Below are 22,662 nucleotides of genomic sequence, written 5' to 3' on the forward strand. Positions count from 1 at the left end.
CTTTATTTCACTTTGAACAAACCTTTTGGCCTGGCAAAGCATTTTAATATATACCAAAATTAAAATTAAGGGCCTGTGTATACTTACACTTTCTTTTTTTCTTTTTCATCTCAATTCTAGTGAAATTCAATTCTCCTTGCTTTTTTAAGTTATATTTTTGATTAATTTTTTGCTACCTAAGATGATAAATGTTTGTGCTGGAAAATAGAAAACGTTCTCATTTCAAGCATTCTCATTTTGTGTATCTCCTGCAGTATAACCTCAAAATCTGTAGCATCAAAGGGAGCAGTGTTGCCTACATGTCTCCATTGGGCCAGTGTGAACAATGGCCCAGATTATCCTGGGGACTTGGACCATTATAATGGCATATTTACAGCATAGGGATCCTTGAGTGCTGCAAACGAACGAGGAAATTATGCAGTAAATGACTTACGCGATAAATTATACCACTCCGTATTCTCCTGGACTTTTCTGCCACTCTGCCGTCATCATAGCCCCACCCCCATTAAAAGCAATGCTGATTTTCCTGCATTTAAGCCAATTACACACATACAATGCATTCTCTGATTGCATTTAAATAGTGTGCTAATGTGTTTGCTGATTCAGACTTGTTGAAAGACAGGTTCTTAAACCATGGCATTTTTATGTCAATAAAAACATATTGTTAACAAATCTTATATTTTTAATTTGTTTTTTAACGATTTTTCTTTTTAAACATTGTGTTGCTATGAAGATTATAATTGCTTTGAAAAATGCGGCAGAAACACTTGCATAATTAAACTCAGCTGTTACAGAGAATATTGACCCCTAAAGTTAAGAAGTTGAAGGACTCTTAGATGATGCTGGCCCCCAGTTCTTCCCTCATATTTAGTTAAAATATTCTGGGGGAGAAATTCAGTATCGCCCCGTTTGGGGCGCAATTATCGGCCGGGTACAAAGTTTAGCGCCTGGCGCTAATTATCGCCTCCGACTGCAAACTTGGCTTCTATCACCCCTGGAAGTGATTGGAGCGCTAAATCAGGCACTGCACACCTCTCTAAAGACGCTAACGCTGAGGAGCGAGGCGCTACCTCAGAGCGCTGGCGAAGCTCATGTGATGTCAGTCAGCAATGGAACACAGATACACTGGCGTCGGACAGTTCTTAAAGGGGAGGGTCGATCTTGCTCTCCATCCACACCCTGCTCATTGCAGCCTTAAATCTCGGCCTGGAGAGACCTGTACATCAATTCTGCTGGAAAGAACAATGGAGAGACCCAGGGAAAGAGCTCAGAGTGCAGTCCCCACAGTCTCTTCTAAATCGATGCAAGGAAGGTCAAATCAAAATGAACCTGCAAAGTGCTGCTCAGTACCCAAAACTCCTCCACACTGCGTTGAATCTCTCCAGAAATCTGTCTCTCTCTCTCTCTCTCAGAATGAGTGGTGCAAAAATGTCGCCGGCAAAAAAAGGCTGGAAGCGGTCACCTTTAAATAGCACTCCCCCAGTCCCTTCCCGACTGCAAAACGCTCCCCTCGCCGTTGCTAGCGGCAGGTGGTAAGGCAGGGGGCGCCACTCAATATCCGGTCCGGGGCGCTACCGGGGCATTGCACGCTTGACTGACATCACAATCTGCGAGTGCAGGAGATCGTGGTGGTAGTGTTTAGTGCCACCGCAAAATGTCTGGTCAATTCCACGAGCGGTGCAAACATCGCCGCGCCCGGGCACTAGTTGCTTTGCACCCCATTGGCGCCCTTTTAGGGCGCTAACGGGAGGCGCAAAGCAACCAAATTTTTCCCCCTCTGTATCTGTATTAAGTGCAAGATTTATGGTCCTTTTAATCTTATAAAATTTGCTTCAATTTTGCTCAACATTGGAAAGGGCCTGGAATTAATAGGAATCCCAACCTACTTCAGTCCAAGATTTTTTTTCTCTATAATTAATTGTGAAGATGAAGATGCTGTAGGACATCACTGTCTCTATTTCTAGCAGCTAAACTGTTCTCCCAGAAAGGTGAAATACTTTACATTGAATGTATTCATCAAATCGTTGTGAAAAAAATGGCCACACCACTACTGATTTGCAATGTGCTCGCTGTGGAGTATTCTAAAAATGCAGGATAATGAGTAAGTTATCAACGGTGAGATTGGCATGCTAGATGGCAGAATTTATGGTGTACGCCATCGATCTCTCTATTGCAGGAAAATCTGGTCCAATTGTTCCATTTTTCTTCCACCACCGTAACGTTTCCTTTTATAATGAGCTGTAGTCCTTTCAGAGCTGTCTCATTGGAATATCCACTCCCCATACCAGTATGCTTCAGGCCTAGCTCCTCAGGCAAGCTTTTCCATGACAGTAGTCTATTTAAATTAGAGTAAAGGGCTCCATTTCAGTGTGGCCTGCCTCCTGAACTGCGAGCACAGGTGGGCCTGTTAGGTCAAGTGTAGCATAATTTAGATAGCGCACTGAATATTTTACTGCAGCAGTGTAATTTGTTCTGACGATATCATCTATTAAATCGTGTCTCTAAGTGAGATTTTCAGTGAAGTAAAAAAAGCTGAAACATCGTAACCAATGAAGGGTTCCACCTAAATGATAACCCGTGTGCCTTTTTCAGATGCATTTCTGTGCATTTCCAGCATTTTCTGTTTGTGGTTTTTCTCTTTACCACAGACAACTTGTGACATGAATCAGCTGAGCGGCCTGCGGGTGGCGCTGTCCAGGGAGAGTATAAATACTCGGGCACGGGCCCAACTGGCGCAGGACATTCTTAACAGGAACTAGTGAAGGACACAACTAGGCCTCCATGTTGTAAAACAGTTGATTAAAGCTTTGTTTAACGCTTAGACCAAGTGTCTAGTAGTTTTCTTACGTCAACTTGTACTAAATAATAAGTAGCACTTTTCTGGTGTTCGATGTCTACTTGGAACTAGGTTGTGACTGTCCAAACATGTGACCTGCAGACCCCTGCAGTTGGAAGAGAAAGGATTCCCATCTCATTAGTCTGAGTTGGATTTGAAACCAGTCTCTAGAGGTCAAATAACAGTGTTGACTCACTACACCATACAATAGGCAAGTACAAGCACTCAATCAGCTCTCACACATTCTGGAGGCAATGAAATTTGCAATAAACTATCCATTCATTATGTATATTTTTCCTCTTCTTCCAAAAAAATCAGCAAACAGCAGAAGGCACTAAAAACAGAAAGGGAAATTACATTACAATTTTTGCACAGCTCCATGCCATCATTGGGGTCTCACACATAGCCAGTGTATATCTTTATTCTTATTTATGGAACCCCTTGGGATGTTTCCTGATGTTAAAGGTGTTACATACATGTAATGTTGTTTGGACAGTACAGATATGCAAGTTTGAAAGCGTAGTATCTCTCTGGTTTATAAAATTGAATTTTGATACCTTACCTGTGCAATTGTGTTTTAGCAGGTGTGAAGCAATTAATGTTTTGGGTTGGAGTTTTGGATTCTTCTTGTATTGGCAGATTAGCGACGGGCTGGACCTCCGCACATCCACTCCACCACTAGCCTGCTGAACTTTCCTCCCAGGTTCCTGATTATTAATGCATAGTAAGTAAGGAATAGTAAAACGGCTCCTGATTGGGTTGTCAACTGCTGAACGGGATGGACATTGAGAGCTGTTGCTAGGTAAAGAGGAACATCGCTTTTTTCAATAGTGGGAAGACAATGTGCAAAATATTAGAAGGTCCAGCTGTAGGAAGGGCTCCCAGATTCTCTGATACAGCTTTGGAGGTATTGCTGGCTGAAGTAAAAGCTAAGAGAGATCAACTGATGTGCACTGAAGGCAGGAAGTTCTCATTGAACTGCTTCAGTGGTGGTGCTGCTTCCATGGTGCTGTTAGCTGAGAAATTCCAGGATTTTGACCCAGCGACTGTAGTGTATGTGCTTTAAGTCAGAACTACTTTTTACAGCTCCTGTATACTGTAGTACCGGCAGTGAGCACACCGGTATATAAGCTGTGCGCATGCCTCTGTACCCCAGTCTAGAGATTACCCTCCTCCAGTAAAGACCTGTTATTTGTTTATGTACAGCATCCGTGTAATTATTTATCCACTGAACCACGGATCTAACAGTGGTGACGAGTGTTGATGCGAATCTACCTGCAACATAAAAAAATAAAAAATAAAAAAATAGTCGAGTCCAGGAACACGGGCGTCGACCGCGAGCAACCGCCCAGCAGTCAGGCAGAGATCCAACTTCGCTGGGGAGGCTGTGGAGAGCCGGGCTTGGTTCCCCAGCCACAACGAGCAGTAAGAGACCGACGACAGGTCCAGAGCAGACCCTTCCCGAGCAGCGGCGGCTGGAGCAGACCGACGGCAGAGAGAGAGCCGGGCAGCGTCGACGGGGTAAGAAAGAGGGTGAAGAGAGCAGGGCGCAGCCGGGGGTTGATCACTGAGCGGCGTCGAGGAAAAATACTGCAAACCGGAGAGAGAGAGAGGGTAAGAAACAACCGGGTTCTAGACTGAGCGGCGTCGACAAATATCAAGAGAAGAACGCGCAGAGCACAGCCAGGGATCACGGGCTGATCAGGGTCTGCGGGGCGAAGCAAGGGGAGACGCCATTGAGCCGCAGAGAAGCAGGGAGAGCGCGGGAGGCACCATTGAGCCGCGGAGAAGAAGGAAGAGCGCGGGAGACGCCATTTTGCGAAGCCGCAGCGGAGAAGACGGGCGAGCGCGAGAAGGAAGGAAAGCGCGGGAGACGCCATTTTGTGCCAGCGGAGAAGAAGGGGAAGCGCGGGAGGCGCCATTGGTGATAGTTAATGCACAACCAAGGATGCCGAAAAGTGGCAGTATCTCTACGTTCGACAATGAAGTCGAAGATTGGGCGACATATGTGGAACGTATTGAGGTGTACTGCAGGGCGAATGAAGTGCCAGATGCTAATAAAGCACTGGTTCTGTTAAATTCCATGGGTGCAAAAACTTATGGGTTACGGTAAAACCTAATAACCCCAGAGAAGCCGGTAAACAAGAATTTTGAAAGCATAGTAGAAATCCTACAGGACCACTTAAACCCCACACTGCTGCTGATAGCAGAACGATTTAAGTTCCATAAAAGGAACCAACACAAAGATGAAAGCAATGCTGAGTACCTAACGGAACTGCGCAAGCTATCGAAATACTGCCAGTTTGGAGCGGGACTAGCAGACACGTTAAGGGACAAGTTTGTGTGTGGGCTACAAAGTGAAGGAACCCAGAAACGGCTTCTATCAGAAAAGGACCTTACGCTGGACAAAGCTTTCAGTATGGCAGTATCACACGAAGCAGCCGCAAGGGGCGCTGCAGAGATACAACGGAGACCGCAAGAATATGGCACCAACGAAATGACCTATGGAACAGGGAAGTGCTATCGCTGCGGCAGAACAACACATGACCAGAAAGATTGTTGGTTCAAGGACCAAATGTGCAGACAGTGTGGGAAAGCAGGACATATAGCAAGAGTCTGCAGGTCTGGGAAGAAAACCAACAGTAAGAAATCTCCACAGGAGAAGTACAAAAAGGTACACCAGGTGATGGACAGTGGTTCATGTTGTGTATGTACCTTTAAGAGAATAACTGGTCTCAGACTGCAGTACCAGCAGTGACCACCCCTGTATAAAAGGCGCTATTGAGCCTCTGTGTTTTAGTTTTCACGATTGACTTCCACCAGTAAAGACTTACTTTGTTCACTCCTGCTGTCCGTGTCTCAATTATTCACGGACGTAACACTGGCGACGAGTAAGAAACGAACTTACCTGCAACTCGGCAGCACCTCAGATGACGTTATTGAAGGTCGAAGCCAGAAGAAAGAAAAAAAAAATAAGATCCAAAGAAACTCGAGAAACGGGCGTCGACTGTGGGCAACCGCCCTCCAAATCGTCGGATTGGAAACTTGCAGGAGAGACTGTCCAGAGCCAGGCTTGGTTCCTCGGTCTGTGGTTTCCCAGCTAATCGGGCTGGTGGCAGGTAGTGCACTAATCCTTCCTGGGCTGCGGCGGGCTGAAGCTCGATCAGGTGGCTTTTCAACGGGGCCAGGCAGCGAGTCAGGAAGCAAAGAGAGAGAGAGAGGGTGGAGCACACAGGGCGCGGCCGGTGCTTCGGAGCCGGGCAGCGTTCGGACCTAAGAAGAGGGAGGGAAGTGTCCCAGAGGGTCCGCTCCACGACGGGAAAATAATAAAAGAAAAAAAAATCAATATTAAACGCACAAGAAACCATGGAAAGCAGCGCTAACAACAGCGGGGAAGAAGGCAAAGCGCGGGAGGCGCCATTTTGTTAAATCGGGGAAGAAGGCAAAGCACGGGAGGTGCAATTTTAGATTTGCAAGATGCCGAAGACTGGCTGTATCACTGCTTTTGATAATACAATAGAGGACTGGACCACGTATGTGGAAAGAGTTGAGGTATATTTCGAGGCAAACGAAATAGCGGAGGGGAAAAAGGCATCGATATTGCTAAACTTAATGGTCGCTAGAATGTACGGCCTATTGCAGGACTTGATTACTCCAGCCAAACCGAAGGCGAAGAGTTTTAACGAAATTGTTGCTGTCCTACAGGAACACTTAAACCCTGCACCGCTGTTGATAGCAGAAAGATTTAAATTCCACAGGAGAACTCAGCACAAAGATGAGAGCAATGCTGAGTATCTTACGGAACTATGCAAGCTATCAAAGCACTGCCAGTTCGGAGCAGGACTGGCAGATACCCTACGGGACAAATTTGTCTGTGGACTCCTGAGTGAAGGAACACAGAAGAAGTTACTCTCAGAGAAAGAGCTGACGCTAGATAAGGCTTTCAGCGTGGCAGTATCATATGAAGCAGCAGCCAGGGGAGCTGCAGAAATTCCACAAAAACCACAGGAATACGGCTCCCACGAAATGACACGGGGATTTGCAAAATGTTATCGCTGCGGCAGAACTAACCATGACCAGAAGGACTGCTGGTCCAAAGACAAAATATGCAGGCAATGCGGGAAGATGGGACACATTGCATGAGTTTGCAGGTCTGGGAAGAAGACCAGTGACAACAAAAAGGCTACTAAGGAATCGTACAAGAAAGTACAAAAGATGACGGACAGTAGTTCCGAAGACCAGATGAGCGATAGTGAATCCGCGAACAGGAGACTAAGCTGTCTCAAACTTCACAATGTAATCGCAAAAGAGGATCACCGAACCATTTGGGTCACCCTCACGATAGCAGGGTCCCAAGTTAAAATGGAATTGGACACAGGATCAGCGCTAACCGTCATGAATCGACGAGACTACGAGCGGCTATTTTCACACATACCCTTGAGAGAAATCCACCGTCTTGACAATGTATACAGGGCAAAAAGTATACCCCAGAGGAAAAATAAGGGTGCCTGTCGAATACAACGGCAAGAAAATACGGAAATTATATCTCTACATACTGCCAAATGGTGGACCACCGTTATTGGGACGGGAATGGATCAGGAAGATAAACTTAGATTGGCACTCCATTCATGCAATGACGGTGGACGGTAAAAAAGATGAAGACGTCACTCCTGGACGATTGTCAACAATCTTAGCTAACGCCAAAGAGGTATTTCAACAAGAACTGGGCACGCTTAAAGGCGTAACCGCCTCGATAAAAATAGAAGAGAATGCAGTTCCCAAGTTTTTCAAAGCAAGACCGGTACCATATGCAATTCGCCCAGCCGTCAAGGCAGAACTGGAGAATCTGGAGAAGGCGGGCGTGTTGTCTAAGGTCGACTGGAGCGAGTGGGCGACACCCATCGTTCCTGTCATGAAGAAAACGTTAAGCAATAAGTCCGGGGAGCCAAGGAAGATTCGCATCTGTGGGGATTTCAAGGTGAAGGTGAACCCGGTCCTTCACACAGTACAATATCCTCTTCCAAGGATAGAAGACATATTCGCCTCCCTGTCTGGAGGGAAGCGTTTTACAAAAATTGACCTAGCACAAGCATATTTGCAGATGGAGGTTGAGGAGTCCTCTAGGAAGTATCTCACGATAAACACTCACAAAGGTCTTTACCAGTATCATCGATTGGTATTCGGAGTAGCATCGGCTCCGGCGATATGGCAAAGAGCGATGGAACAAGTCCTGCAAGGGATTCCGGGGACTCAGTGTTACTTGGACGACATCCTTGTAACAGGTGAAGATGACAGTGAACACCTTAACAACCTAGAACAGGTGCTCACTAGACTACGGGAACATGGGCTGCGAGCCAACCGCCCCAAGTGCGAATTTTTAAAGAAACAGATATCGTATTGTGGCCACGTGATTGATGAAGAGGGGTTACATAAGTCCCCTGACAAAATTGAAGCGGTTGTTAAGGCCCCAGCACCTGAAAATGTGTCGCAACTGAGGTCATTCCTCGGATTGGTGAATTACTATCATAAGTTTTTGCCGAATTTGTCGACAATTCTGCACCCACTGAACGCCCTGCTACGAACGGGGGTAGCATGGAAATGGAGCGATGATTGTAAGCGTGCTTTTCAGAAGAGTAAGGACTTAATCACTTCAAGGGAAGTATTGGCTCACTACAACCCAGCACTGCCAATCAGGCTGGCGTGTGATGCGTCTCCCTACGGCATTGGGGCGGTACTTTCACGTAAATTCCTTGATGGTTTAGAGAGGCCGATAGCTTTTGCGTCACGCTCGTTAACTTCTGCCGAGCGTAACTACGCCCAGATTGACAGAGAGGCCCTCAGCCTAGTGTGGGGGGTGAAGAAGTTCAATCACTACCTGCACGGTCAAAAATTTACTCTACTAACCGATCATCAACCTCTTGTCTCCATTTTCAACCCTCAGAAGGGCGTACCGATAATGACAGCACAACGGCTGCAGAGATGGTCCCTTTTCCTAGGGGCACACCAATATGACATCGAGTACAAAGGAACTAAACAGCATGGAAATGCTGATGGATTGTCACGTCTACCATTGCCGATGGTGGAAGAAGAAGACCTTGCAGTGGATCCAATGGAGTTATTCCACTCGACCATAGTCGAATGTCTCCCTGTGACGAATGCAAACATAGAAAAGGAAACACGGAATGACCCGACACTATCACGGGTCTATGATTTAACGGAGAAGGGATGGCCAGCAGATGGCGAACCACTGCTGCCAGCATTCTCGCCGAGAAGAGAACAGCTGTCAGTGTGCAGAGGAACCTTGATGTGTGGATCCAGAGTAGTAATTCCACCTAAGTTGACGGATAGAGTGCTCAATGAGCTTCATGAGGGTCATCTGGGTGGGGTAAAAATGAAGAGCTTAGCCAGAGCATTTGTGTGGTGGCCGGGAATCGATAGAGAAATCGAAGAGATGACCAAGAGCTGTGCAGGATGCCAGAAGGTCCAAAACGTCCCACCACAAGCTCCTCTGCATCCATGGGAGTGGCCCTCATCTCTATGGCAAAGGGTGCACATTGATTTTGCTGGTCCCTTCATGGACCCGATGTTTTTAATTGCGGTGGATGCACATTCAAAGTGGCCAGAGGTAATAAAAATGTCCTCAACCACCACGGAAAAAACTATCACAGTTTTATGAACCATATTCGCCAGGAATGGGCTGCCTGAACAGATTTGCTCTGACAATGGACCACAGTTTGTGTCTGAAGAGTTCCGGAGGTTCTTAAAGAACAATGGTGTTAAGCATTACACATCTGCCCCATATCATCCAGCCACTAATGGATTGGCCGAGAGGTTTGTCCAAACATTCAAGAAGGCTATCAAGGCAATGTGTAATGAAGATATACCCCTACAACACAAGGTGGACAACTTCTTGTTTGCCTACCGGAATGCGACACATGCGGTTACCAACCAAACTCCAGCCATGATGTTCTTCAATCGAAGACTACGATGCTGCTTGGATTTGGTTAAGCCAAACGTCCGAAGAGAGGTGGAGAACAGGCAGTTTCAGAATATGAATGAAAGGCCGACCAGGAGTTTTAAGATAGGTCAACCAGTTTTGGCCCGGGACTACCGCACTGAGAAATGGCAGCCAGGAACGATTTGTACACGACAAGGACCTCTCATGTATACCGTGGATGTTGGGGAGAGCATTGTAAGGCGCCATGCTGACCAGATTCTAGAGTCAAGGGAAAACATCAACTCCACACCACGATCTGATACACCTGGTAAAGAAATCGACGTTCCAATTGCAGCTACCGCAGAACCGGTAATATTGGAAGCAGATGAACCAAACAACGACATTGATCCCGACTCAACATTGCCAGAAGAACCTGATACCCCAAAGAGGCGTTATCCAGACAGAATCAGGAAGCCTCCTCAAAGACTGAACTTATAATTGCTTAAACTTAACCAATGTATCTAGCCACAGTAATTGTGATTGTAACTAGTTATCATTTAGTTGTTAAATGAATGTTATGTACTGTTTATCTAAAAGGGGAGGAATTGTTGTGTGTGTACCTTTAAGAGAATAACTGGTCTCAGACTGCATTATCGGCAGTGACCACCCCTGTATAAAAGGTGCTATTGAGCCTCTGTGTTTTAGTTTTCACTATTGACTTCCACCAGTAAAGACTTACTTTGTTCACTCCTGCTGTCCGTGTATCAATTATTCACGGACGTAACAGTTCAGACGAACAGAAAAGTGACACAGACTCCGGAAGCAAGGAGCTGGGTTGTCTGAAACTACATAATGTAACCGAAATGGACTAACTGGGTTACACTCAAGATAGACGGAGTCCAAGTGGAAATGGAATCGGACACAGGGTCAGCTCTAACAGTCATAAATCAAAGAGACTACAAGCGGCTATTTTCACACATACCCTTGAAAGCTACAGAGATTGTCTTGAAGACGTATATGGGGCAAAAAGTCTACCCCAAAGGAAAAATAAGGGTGAAAGTGACATATAAAGGTCAGGAAATACGTAAAATGGATATATATGTATTGCCAAATGGAGGACCACCACTGCTAGGATGTGAATGGATCCGGAAGATGCATTTAGATTGGCATTCCATACAGGCACTGAAGGTGGAGGCCAAAAAGGATGATGACGTCACACCTGGACGACTTTCAAAAATGCTAACTGACGCAAAAGAAGTGTTCCAGGAGGGACTAGGAACACTAAAAGGAATAACAGCAACAATTAAAATAGAGGATAATGCAAGCCCAAAGTTTATGCAGGCCAGACCAGTGCCTTATGCGATCAGACCAGCGGTTGAAGCAGAGCTGGAAGGGTTGGAACGTTCAGGAGTACTGTCCAAAGTGGACTGGAGCGAGTGGGCTACACCTATCATTCCTGTAATGAAGAGGTCGTTGAGTAATACGCCTGGGGAACCAAAGAAGGTCCGCATCCGTGGGGATTTTAAGGTGACAGTGAACCCAGTCCTTCACACGGTGCAATATCCGCTTCCACGAATTGAGGATATTTTTGCCTCGCTATCTGGTGGTAAACGCTTCACCAAAATTGATCTAGCCCAGGCGTACTTGCAAATGGAGGTAGAAGAAGCTTCGAAACATTACCTTACGATCAACACCCATAAAGGTCTCTATCAATACAACCGGCTGGTGTTTGGAGTAGCCTCGGCTCCGGCTATCTGGCAAAGGGCAATGGATCAGGTCCTGCAAGGGATTCCAGGGACCCAGTGTTATTTGGACGACATCTTGGTCACGGGCGAAAATGACGGTGATCACCTCGCTAACTTGGAGAAGGTGCTCGCCAGATTAAAGGAATATGGGCTACGAGCTAATTGCCACAAGTGCGAGTTTTTCCAGAAACAGATCTCGTATTGCGGCCACGTCATCGATGAAGAGGGGTTACATAAGTCCCCTGACAAGATAGAGGCAGTAGTCAAGGCTCCAGCACCGGAAAATGTGTCACAACTGAGGTCGTTCCTCGGGCTGGTAAACTATTACTACAAGTTCTTACCAAATTTGTCTACGGTATTACACCCGCTGAACACCCTACTGCAAACAGGGGTACCATGGAAGTGGGATGACGAACATAGACGAGCTTTCCAGAAGTGTAAAGAATTGATCACATCAAAAGAGGTGTTGGCCCATTTCAACCCAGCACTACCAATTCGTTTGGCATGTGATGCATCACCCTACGGCATTGGAGCGGTGCTGTCGCACAAATTCCCAGACGGGTTGGAGAGGCCAGTAGCCTTTGCATCTCAGTCACTAACCTCAGCCGAGCGCAACTACGCCCAGATTGACAGGGAGGCCCTCAGCCCAATATGGGGAGTGAAAAAATTCAACCACTATCTGCATGGACAGAAGTTCACCTTGCTGACTGACCACCAACCACTTGTCTCCATCTTTAATCCTAAGAAGGGCGTGCCAGTAATGACTGCACAGCGGTTACAAAGATGGTCCCTGTTTCTAGGGGCGAATCAATATGAAATAGAATATAAAGGCACGAGACAGCATGGGAACGCTGATGGGCTATCGCGCCTGCCACTGCCTACTGTGGAGGAAGCACCAGCAGTGGACCCTATCGAGGTATTTTATTCGTCGATAATTGAACGATTGCCAGTAACGAACGCGGATATAGAGAAGGAGACCCGCAATGATCCGACGCTGTCACGGGTATATGAATTGACGGTGAGGGGATGGCCAGCACATGGCGACTCACTGTTGCCAGCATTCTCATCCAGAAGAGAACAGCTGTCAGTATGCCAGGGGAGAGTGATGTGTGGATCCAGAGTGGTGATTCCACCCAAGTTAAGGGAGAGAGTGCTAAATGAGCTACATGAAGGTCATCTGGGGGGAGTGAAAATGAAAAGCCTAGCTAGGGCTTACGTGTGGTGGCCGGGAATCGATCAACAAATCGAAGACCTAACTAAGAGCTGCTTAGGATGCCAGAAGGTCCAAAATGCACCACCACATGCCCCTCTACACCCATGGGAGTGGCCCTCCTCTCCATGGCAACGGGTGCACATTGATTTCGCTGATCCATTCATGGACTCAATGTTCTTAATAGCAGTGGATGCTCATTCAAAGTGGCCTGAGGTGATAAAGCTGTCTTCAACCACTACAGAGAAAACGATTGCAGTCCTACGGACCATATTTGCCAGAAACGGGTTGCCAGAGCAGATCTGCTCTGATAATGGACCACAGTTTGTGTCCGACGAGTTCCAAAAATTCATGAAAAGGAATGGGGTAAGGCATTACACATCCGCCCCGTATCATCCAGCCACCAATGGATTGGCTGAGAGGTTCGTACAAACCTTTAAGAAGGCGATAAAGGCCATGTGCGACGAGGAAATTCCACTACAGCATAAGATGGACAATTTCTTATTAGCCTACCAAAACGTGACACATGCAGTTACCAACCAGACCCCGGCCATGATGTTCTTTAACCGAAGGTTGAGATCTAGTCTGGACTTGCTCAGACCAAATGTGCGAAGGAATGTTGAGGACAAGCAATTCCAGCACATCAACGAGAAGCCGACAAGGAGCTTCAATGTAGGGCAACCAGTCTTGGCCCGGGACTATCGAACAGAGAAGTGGCAACCCGGAACGATATGTACAAGGCAGGGGCCATTAAGGTACACAGTGGATGTCGGGGAGAACATTGTGAGATGCCACGTCGATCAGATCTTAGCATCACAGGAATGCGTCAACCCCATGTCTCGAGTACCTGGGGATGAACCCGACATACCGGTCGTATCTACTTCAGACCCAGTAGCAGTGGAACCCGATGAACTACCCGATGAAAGGGGGCCAGAATCGCCTCTGCACCAAGAACAAGAACCTCCGGAAAGGCGCTATCCCGAAAGGGTCAGGAAGCCGCCCCAAAGACTGAATCTATAAATGGACTTTTGTTATTGAATGTAGATGTAAAAATGTAATTGTTATTTGAATATTAAGGGGGTATTATTAATCTAAAAAGGGAGGAATTGTAGTGTATGTGCTTTAAATCAAAACTACTTTTTACAGCTCCTGTATACTGTAGTACCGGCAGTGACCACACCGGTATATCAGCTGTGCGCATGCCTCTGTACCCCAGTCTAGAGATTACCCTCCTCCAGTAAAGACTTGTTATTTGTTTATGTACAGCATCCGTGTAATTATTTATCCACTGAACCACGGATCTAACAGCGACAAAGACATATTTATTATATATGCTCAAGTCAGGATGGTGTGTGACTTGGAGGGAAACTTGAAGGTGACAACATTGGTCCTGTTGTTCATCTCTGTGGTAAAAGTTACTGGGCTAAGAGTTCTTGTCAGTGTAACTTTGGTGGGTTGCTACCATGTATACTGTAGTTTGTAACAATGCAGCAGTGGTGGAGGGGATGGATTTTGAGTTTAGTGGCAGGGGCTACAAACAATTGATCGAAATACGTCGGCCCGGAATTTGCGGTGGGTAATAACATCGAATGAATAGCATTCACTGTTATTACCCCTTTGAAACTGACTTCAGTTTCAGGATGTAGCGCATTTGCATCCTAACGTGGAAATCCTGAAGTTGCGGTTAGTCATTCACTGGACCGACACTGACTGCGCTGTGCCCCCCCCCATCCCCCACCACCCATAGCCGGCAATCAGTGAAATCAGTAAAACTGACGAAAACTTCACTGGCGGGTGTGATACTGGTGTAACTGCCATGACCGATGGTCCACAGACTTTCGGGCCCATTGTTTGTGCATGCTAAAGGCCTAGGTGAGACCCCCTTGTAGTTCTGAAGGGTACAGGAGTTGCTTAGCATTATAATGAGCTGCCTTCTCTAAGAAGCCAACTGTTCAACACTCAAACAACTGTTCAACACTCAAACAACTGTTCAACACTCAAACAACTCATGATTCCGTTACGATGAGCAGAGCATTCCCTGATATTGTGCACTAAAACACAGAATTCTTGCTGGTGACCACTTGAACTTACATAAACTGATATCCTTTGCTGTCAGTGAATGCTGTGGGATGTTACACAAGTTCTTGAATGGTCCAGTGGGTGCTGGCTCTACCTCTGGAATGACGCGGGATTGGATTTCCTCTTTAGTTCTGCCAGTAACCAGCATAACTTGCGTGGTTGAAACAGGAAAATCAGGCAGGAAACAAGTGAGCAAGTGATGTTAGGGATCCACCCAAATATGGGTTGACGCATTGCAATTAGACACAAATGACAGGAATGCATCATACTACCTATTTACCATAATTTGCACTTTAGTATTGGTGGGTGCTAGGAATGCTATGCCATCCTGACACACAGCATTGCTATGGTGCAGATGGTCTGATTTAAGTTTTACATTCTCCAAGGGACTGTAGTTGATTGTGGAAGAATGGGATGCAATCCTCAGCCTCACAGTTCTTAAATTTGTAGAACAAAATGCAGAGGCTCCTCAAGTGCCCTGGGAGCAGCCACTCTTGTAATGCTGAGCACCCCCCCCCTGCCCAAGGTGTGCCACACCAGCAACTAACGTCAGGGATTAGCCATTGGGATGGGTGGAAGCCCTGTTAGGCCAAACTTACACTTGACCTTCCAACCAGGAGGAAAGTCTGATCACAGCTTTCAGAAAATTCTGTGTGCCTCTCCTACACCTTGTTGGCAAAGTTAGCCAAGTCAGCAGCAAGCCATAACAGGATACCTGTGACCTTGGCTATGCAGCAGTGAATTGCCAATGGGCTGATCCTTAATAAGTCTTCTGCTGCTGCCTGGAGGTCTGCTGTTCGCCCCATCTCTCCCCCCTCTGCAACTACCCCCCCATCCCCCCTCTGCAACTCCCCCCCCCTCCCCCCCTCTCGCCCCACCCCCTTCCCTCCACACAGCCATGTAATCTTCTGGGAGAGGCAAAAAACTGAGAATAAAATACCCCAGGGCCAATAAGGGAAAGAATACTCTGGAAAAATCCTCTCCAACCCACTCAGGTGATCAAAACTAGTCCAGGAAATCACATACTTATCACAGCCTAGCTCTGGGTGCTCATTCACATCGGTATACTTAAGCGTTAATGTTCTGCACATCAGAACATCAGGAAATGAAATGCAGAATGTCCTTGCCTGTAGATTATTATTGAACTGAAGCTCGTGCCTGTTTTAGGTGGATGCTTGCTGCCCATGTTTTCCACATCCTCAAAAATATGTGCGCTGCACAAAGTGGGCACAGGTCTGGCATAATAGATCTCCACCCACTTTTCCATTTAGGATCACCCAATTTTCAGACCTAAATCAGAAAGGATCCGATTTCAAAAATCTGGCCTACTGTCTTGAGTAGAGGCGAGTCCTGGTAGTCCTCCTCCTACGGCCTTAAACCTCCCTTGCCCTCCTCTGCTGCTGCCTTGTCGAATTTGTTCAGTGTAGAGAGATCCGCTGATGCATCCATGCCATTGTATAGACCGGAAGAGCTGAGTTGGTCTTCTGTGCCACTCCATACTAAAACTATTTACGCTGTCTGCCACCTTAACAACACTTTTATCGTGAGCAATGTTATTGATTCACCTTGAATTAATGCTTAGTAAACCTTAACATGCATAAAAATGTTAAGACAAGATCTATGAGGTAATTTTCCTTGTTTGCTAAGAACACATATCACAAATTTTGGCATATGCTGCACACAATTTCCCAAACATTATTTAAATGACTGCAAAATCACAGGCAGCATACTCTAGAATGTCTATAAAAACACTCTCAACAGTCATGGTTCCCCAGTGGGTGCTCAAAGTCAGAAAATGAAATTTTATGTATTAAAACTAGAGGTCATAAATATAAGATAGTGGGCTGTAATTTGCAGCCCCTACGGGTGTGTACAAGGTGCGTATGTGCCCGTAAGGGCCATGCAAGTTCCGTGTTTAGGTATGCGCTGCACATGCGCTAAAACCCAGAACTTGCAATCTGTCGAGAATCTTCTTGACAGCTCCTCTGCATCCCTGGGAAAAGGGCCTCCACAGGCAGGGAGTTGGGCTATTTGTCCAACTTCTGCCCAGCAAATGCCCGTGAAATTCTTATGCCTGGTAAAAGCAGGCCTGCTTTTACCAGCATAAGAGTTTTAAAAAAACAGAAAAATAAAATTTTATCAATAATTTATACATTTAAAAACCTGTGAAATAAGGTAAGTTTATTTTTAGCCCTGTAAAACATGTACATTTATTTTTCAAAAAATTAATTTAAAAAAAAATGAATTAAATGCCATTTTAACTCATTTTAAATATGTGATGGTATTTTTTCTATTTATTTGAAGGTAGAGATATTTTTTGGGGTATTCCCATTCATACTTATGAGGTTTCTGTACATACGGAATCCCCGTAAGCATGAATGGGGATTCCCTTCTGTCATTCATTGGTCCAGCACACGTGATCCCAGGGGCACTCGCGAACCGCCTGCGCCCCTGGGATACGTGGACCTCGACCCACGGGTACCCAGAGAGGCCCAGGACCGCGAGTCTCCGTACCTCCTAGACCACCAGGTAGGCACGGATTTTATTTGCGAATCGGAGGCATTTCCCTGCGGGAAGCCTCCGTCTGCAAATTCAGGACCAGTCACTAATAAATCCAATAAGGAATTCAGGAGAATTTAGCAGGATTACCCAGAGAGTGGTGAGAATGTGGAACTCGCTACCACATGAAGTAGTTGAAGCGAATAGCATAGATGCATTTAACGGGAAGCTAGGTAAATGCATGAGGGAGAAAGGAATAGAAGGATATGCTGATAGGATGAGATAAAGTAAGGTGGGAGGAGGCTCATGAGGAGCATAAACACTGGCATAGATCAGTTGGACCGAATGGCCTGTTTCTGTGCTGTAAATTCTATATAATTCTATGTAATACTATGTAGTGCTATGTATACTGAACACCATGGGGGAAAAATTCAGTTGTTTGCGCCTCCCGTTAGCACCTTAAGAGGGTGCCAATTGGGGCGCAAAGCAACTAGAAACCGGGCGCGGCGATGTTTGTGCCGCTTGCGAAATTAACTAGACATTTTGCGGCGGCGCCATCACTACCGCCACGATCTCCTGCACCGGCAGATTGTGATGTCAATCGAGTGCTCAATGCCCTGTTAGCACCCTGGACCGGATATTCAGTGGCGCCCCCTGCCTTACCGCCTGCCGCTAGCAACGACAGGTTGAGGGGAGTGTTATGCTGTCAGAAAGGGACTAGGGGAGCGTTATTGAAAGGCGACCGCTTCCTGCCTTTTTTTGTTGGTGACATTTTTGCACCACGCATTCTGAGAGAGAGAGAGAGAGAGAGACTTCTGGAGAGATTCAACGCTGTGTGAATGAGTTTTTGCTACTGAGCAGGACTTTGCAGGTTCGTTTTGATTTGCTCTTCCTTGCTTCGCCCGCGCTCTGAGGTAGCGCCTCGCTCCTCGGCATCTGCGCCTTAAGACAGGTGCGAAGCGCCTGATTTAGCGCTCCAATCACCTCCAGGGGCGATAAAAGCCAAGTTTGCTGTCGGAGGCGGTAATTAGCGCCAGGCGCTGAACTTTGCGCATGGTCGATAACGGTGCCCCAAATGGGGCGATACCGAATTCTTCCCCCCATTACTCCCTGCAGGAATTTTAGAAGCATGGACAAAAATGTAATAATGCTAAGCCACCAAATTACAATGCACGAGCACACACATTGTGAGTGCATTCACTATAGCGTGAAGAACTTCATTACCAATGTCTGCAATCCAATGGGGGGGGGGGGTGCGGAGGAGAGCAGGGGTGATGTTAATAGCATACATGGTAACACATCCGAAACAGAATCCATTATTTACATATGTCACATAAGATACACAACTGGTAATTGGATATTACATTTTTTTCTGATCTTTAAATTTATCTTAATACTCTAATGATGCTGTATATCATTGCATGCCATTGTTCTAACTGTAGAATTATAGGTAATCCCTCAGCTTTTTAGGGAATCTCTTCAAATACGCCTGACTGGTGATCTCTGCTCACAGCAATATAGTTTTAAAGGAATTTTACAAAGGGAATAAACAGCTGTGCAATTTACTCACTGGAATTGATGTTTGAATTAGTGGTCCTTCCTGTAACCTTGAAGCGTTGGAGACTACCACAAAAGGACCAATGGTAAGTGCTGGAAAAAGAATTGAGATTAAACTGATTGAGTTGCACATGCTTAGGAATAAAGTGAGATTCTATATGAAAATGAAATGTGCAATGTTAACCTGTAGGATTGTGGAGGCAGATTCGGCTCTTGCCTAAAGTTGTTGGGAGCCTCATGACTTCCATTAACTTCAATGGAAATAAAAATCAGGAGAGATGCAAAACAGCCTGCCGATTCGCTATCACCTGTTTTACACTGTCACACAAAGTCTACTCCAAAGATTTCAAAAAGGATTGTCATTTTACTGACTTACACAAATACATTAATTATGACCCAGATATGAGCCTAAAGTGCCTGTCTTAACTGATCTCTTACCTACTCTAGTGTTCCTATGAGGTGCTCCCCCAGTGGCTTCAGTATGGGAGGAGGAGCCTGCTGTGGATCAGTCGAGGGCTCTTGAGATGCTCGTGGATGGTGAGCTCTAAAAGTTGGGAGTGGACTCCTCCACAATCATTGATATGTTGTGGTAGTTTCCTGCAGGTAGTCCAATTCTTTTAGTTATTGATGGTTCATCTTCCTTTCAAGGCCGGGCCACTAAAGTCTCTATCATAGAATCATACAACACAGAAGGAGACCATTTGGTCCATCATACCTTTGCTGGCTGTGTAAAAGAGCTGTCCAATTAGTCCCACTACCCTGCTCTTTCCCCATAGCAACTGCTAATTCTTCCTTTTCAAGTAGATATCCAATTCCCTTTTGAAAGTTACTATCTAATCTCCTTCCACCACCCTTTCAGGTAGTAAATTCCAGATCAAAACAACTCGCTGCGTAAAAAAAATTCTCCTCATCTCCCCTCTGGTTCTTTTGCCACTAATCTGAAATCTATGTCCTTTGGATTACAGCCCTCCTGCCAATGCAAACAGTTTCTCCTTACTTACTCTATCAAAACCCCTCATAATTTTGAACACCTGAATAAATCTCCCCTTGACCTTCTCTGCACTAAGGAGAACAATCACAGTTTCTCTAGTCTTTCCACATAACTGAAGTCCCTTATCCCTGCTTTCATTCTAGCAAATCTTCTCTGCACCCTCTCCAAGGCCTTAACATCCTTCCTAAGGTGTGGTGCCCAGAGTTGGATGCAATACTCCAGCTATGGCCTAACCAATGATTTATAAAGGTTTAGCATAACTTTGTTGCTTTTGTACTCTATATAGGGGGCAAAATTGGGCTCGGTAGCGCCCTTTTTTTGAGTGCTATGAGGCCCCCTAAGGTTACAAAATGGCATCCGTGGCATGCGTGCACACTTCTGACGTGAAGTGTGCCGGATGCCATATTGGTAAGGGGTTAGCGTGCGCACCTAATGTCTGCCAGAAGTTTGCAGAGCAGGCAGATCATGACACCAAACAGCGTGCAATGTTGATTTGATGCCATTTTGGAGCTCTACGCTCCAGCCTATGCCCACTCTTAACCTCCCATAGCTGAACACGCGTTCAATGGCATAAAGAACCCCCCACCAGCACTACTTAAAGAGATCATCAACTACTTACAGGTTAGTTGCTGGATTATTTCTTCTGGCTGTTAGTGCAATTTTATACATTTTGGGTGCTTTTCCATACTTGTTAAAAGTTTTAATAATCTACAGGGAATGGTCTAGCTGGTGCTGAAGTACTTTTCGGTGACTTAAATGCTTGTGCACAAACCACTTGCTCCCAGACTTGGATGGCCTAGTAGGGCTTCCTCTTGGAATTGAGCATGACTGGGAGAATGAGCAGAGGCCATGCAGAGCAGAACAAGCTGCTAGAAGAGGGAGGTGGGGGAGAAGGGCTCTCAGCATGAGGCCATATCTGCAGAGAGTTTTTAGGGAGCAGATATATTGGAGAATAGATTTCAGGAGTGCTGTGATGCCCTGGAAGCCCTTTTCCACACTGGTATTCAGAGCCATGATGGCAGCAGTTTGAGCTTCCATGGCAGGAAGCTGAGATTGCATGACAGCAATCAAAGCTTCCACTACAGCACTCAGACGTTGGGTGGATGCTGCTTGTGCTACAATGGAAGCTGAGACATTGGCCATCAGACGCTGCATCATGGTTGGCTCCACTGGTATGTTGATGGAGGTGGTCACCTGGTTTATTTTGGAAAGATGGGCTCCAAGCTATGCGCAAAGCCCTGTGCCAAGTAGGTGTTGGACTCCTTCATGCTCCTTGACATTGAACGCAGTCTTTATGGAAAATTTTCCAGTGCATCAAACAGTTGGGTGTGTACATCCATCTGCTTTCTTCTGTAGCCTGGCCCATCAAAGTCATCATCTAAGTCGTCTGCAGCAGAACTAGTGTGCGACCTCACCCTCTGGCGAGCTGGCACCTGCGCTATCCTTTCCCCCTGCCCTGGCTGCAGAGCACATGCCCGGTGTCTCACCATGTGCAGATCCCATCTCTATCCTATCCTCTAAATTATGTGCAGTGTCAGTATCTGATCTGATGGCTGGGAGTGTGCAATTGAGTGATGGTGTGTCTTCACCTTTACTGACTTCTTGCTCTTCCTCCACTGCCTGGGCAGATTGCAGGTCTTGGGTATCTGAAAGGAAAAAGGGACAATGGTAGGGTGGTGGTGAGGCAAAAGGAGAAAGTAAGAAATGTGTGCTTACACCATCTGCAGCTTCTCAGTCAGAAGAAATAATGGGATTACAGAAGGGAGATTAAGTGTGCGGATACCCTCATCCTCAATGGCTTCAGCCTCGGCCATGGCCTCACCAATGGCCCTTCCCATAATGGCCAGCACCGTCTTCTCCATGGGGATTAAAACATGCAAGCACGCCTCTCCCTCTCCGGTTATTTCCAGCTGCCTCCAGTTGTGCACCACCTTCTCCAGCAAGAGAGAGGGAAGAGTGTCAGTGAATGTTGTGCAATGTGTTTCGGTGATGGGGGTGTCATGGTTGAATAGCTGCCAGTGTGTATAAGCTGTGAGATGTGGGTTTGAGGCTTGCAACAGTGCTAAGTGTGTAAGTGTGAGGTGAATTTTAGGTATGAGTCCTGATTGATATAGATTGTTGGTAGGTGAATGATGGGGGTGTGGTGAATTAAGCAGTGGCTGAGGCTAGTGGCGCAGTTGGCAGGATATGGCATTTGAAGATGCATTCACTCACCTTGACCACTTGTGTGAGATCATTAACATTCTTCTGGCACTGCACCCAGATCCTTGGGGCTATACTCCTGGCATTGACCTCCATGGCTTCTCATCATGTGTCTGTAAGAATTTCTTGCCCCCCTGAGGATACAGGACACCTCTCCTCCTTTCCACCTCCTCCACCAAGGCCTCCAGTGCAGTGTCCAGAAACCTAGGGGGCCTGCTCTCTCCCATGGTCAGCCATTGATATCTCTTTCCCAGGTCAAATTCAGTTGCAGAATGACTCCCAGCACCTGCTGCAACCACAATGAACCTCCTCTTTATGTAGTGCAGGCTAGCTTTAAGTAGTGCCATGCAGTAACAATATTGGGCCCCATGCTGATGTGTGCAGCCAATGAACAGTGCGAGAAGCGCTGGCTGCATACAGAAATCATTACAATAAACAGGGAGCGTGAAGAATGCTGCCTGCTTTCTACTCAACAGGCGCGGGTTAATCGCACATCGCGATCCCCATGCCTGTTTTTGGGGGCTAACCAATTTATAGCCTGTGGCCTTTATTTATAAAGCCCAGGATTCCGTATGCTTTTTTAACAGCCTTATCAATGTCTTGCCA

The sequence above is a fragment of the Somniosus microcephalus genome, chromosome 9, assembly GCF_052327205.1.
Source record: "Somniosus microcephalus isolate GS21.2 chromosome 9, FLI_Smic_1.0, whole genome shotgun sequence".
Lineage (NCBI taxonomy): Eukaryota > Metazoa > Chordata > Chondrichthyes > Squaliformes > Somniosidae > Somniosus > Somniosus microcephalus.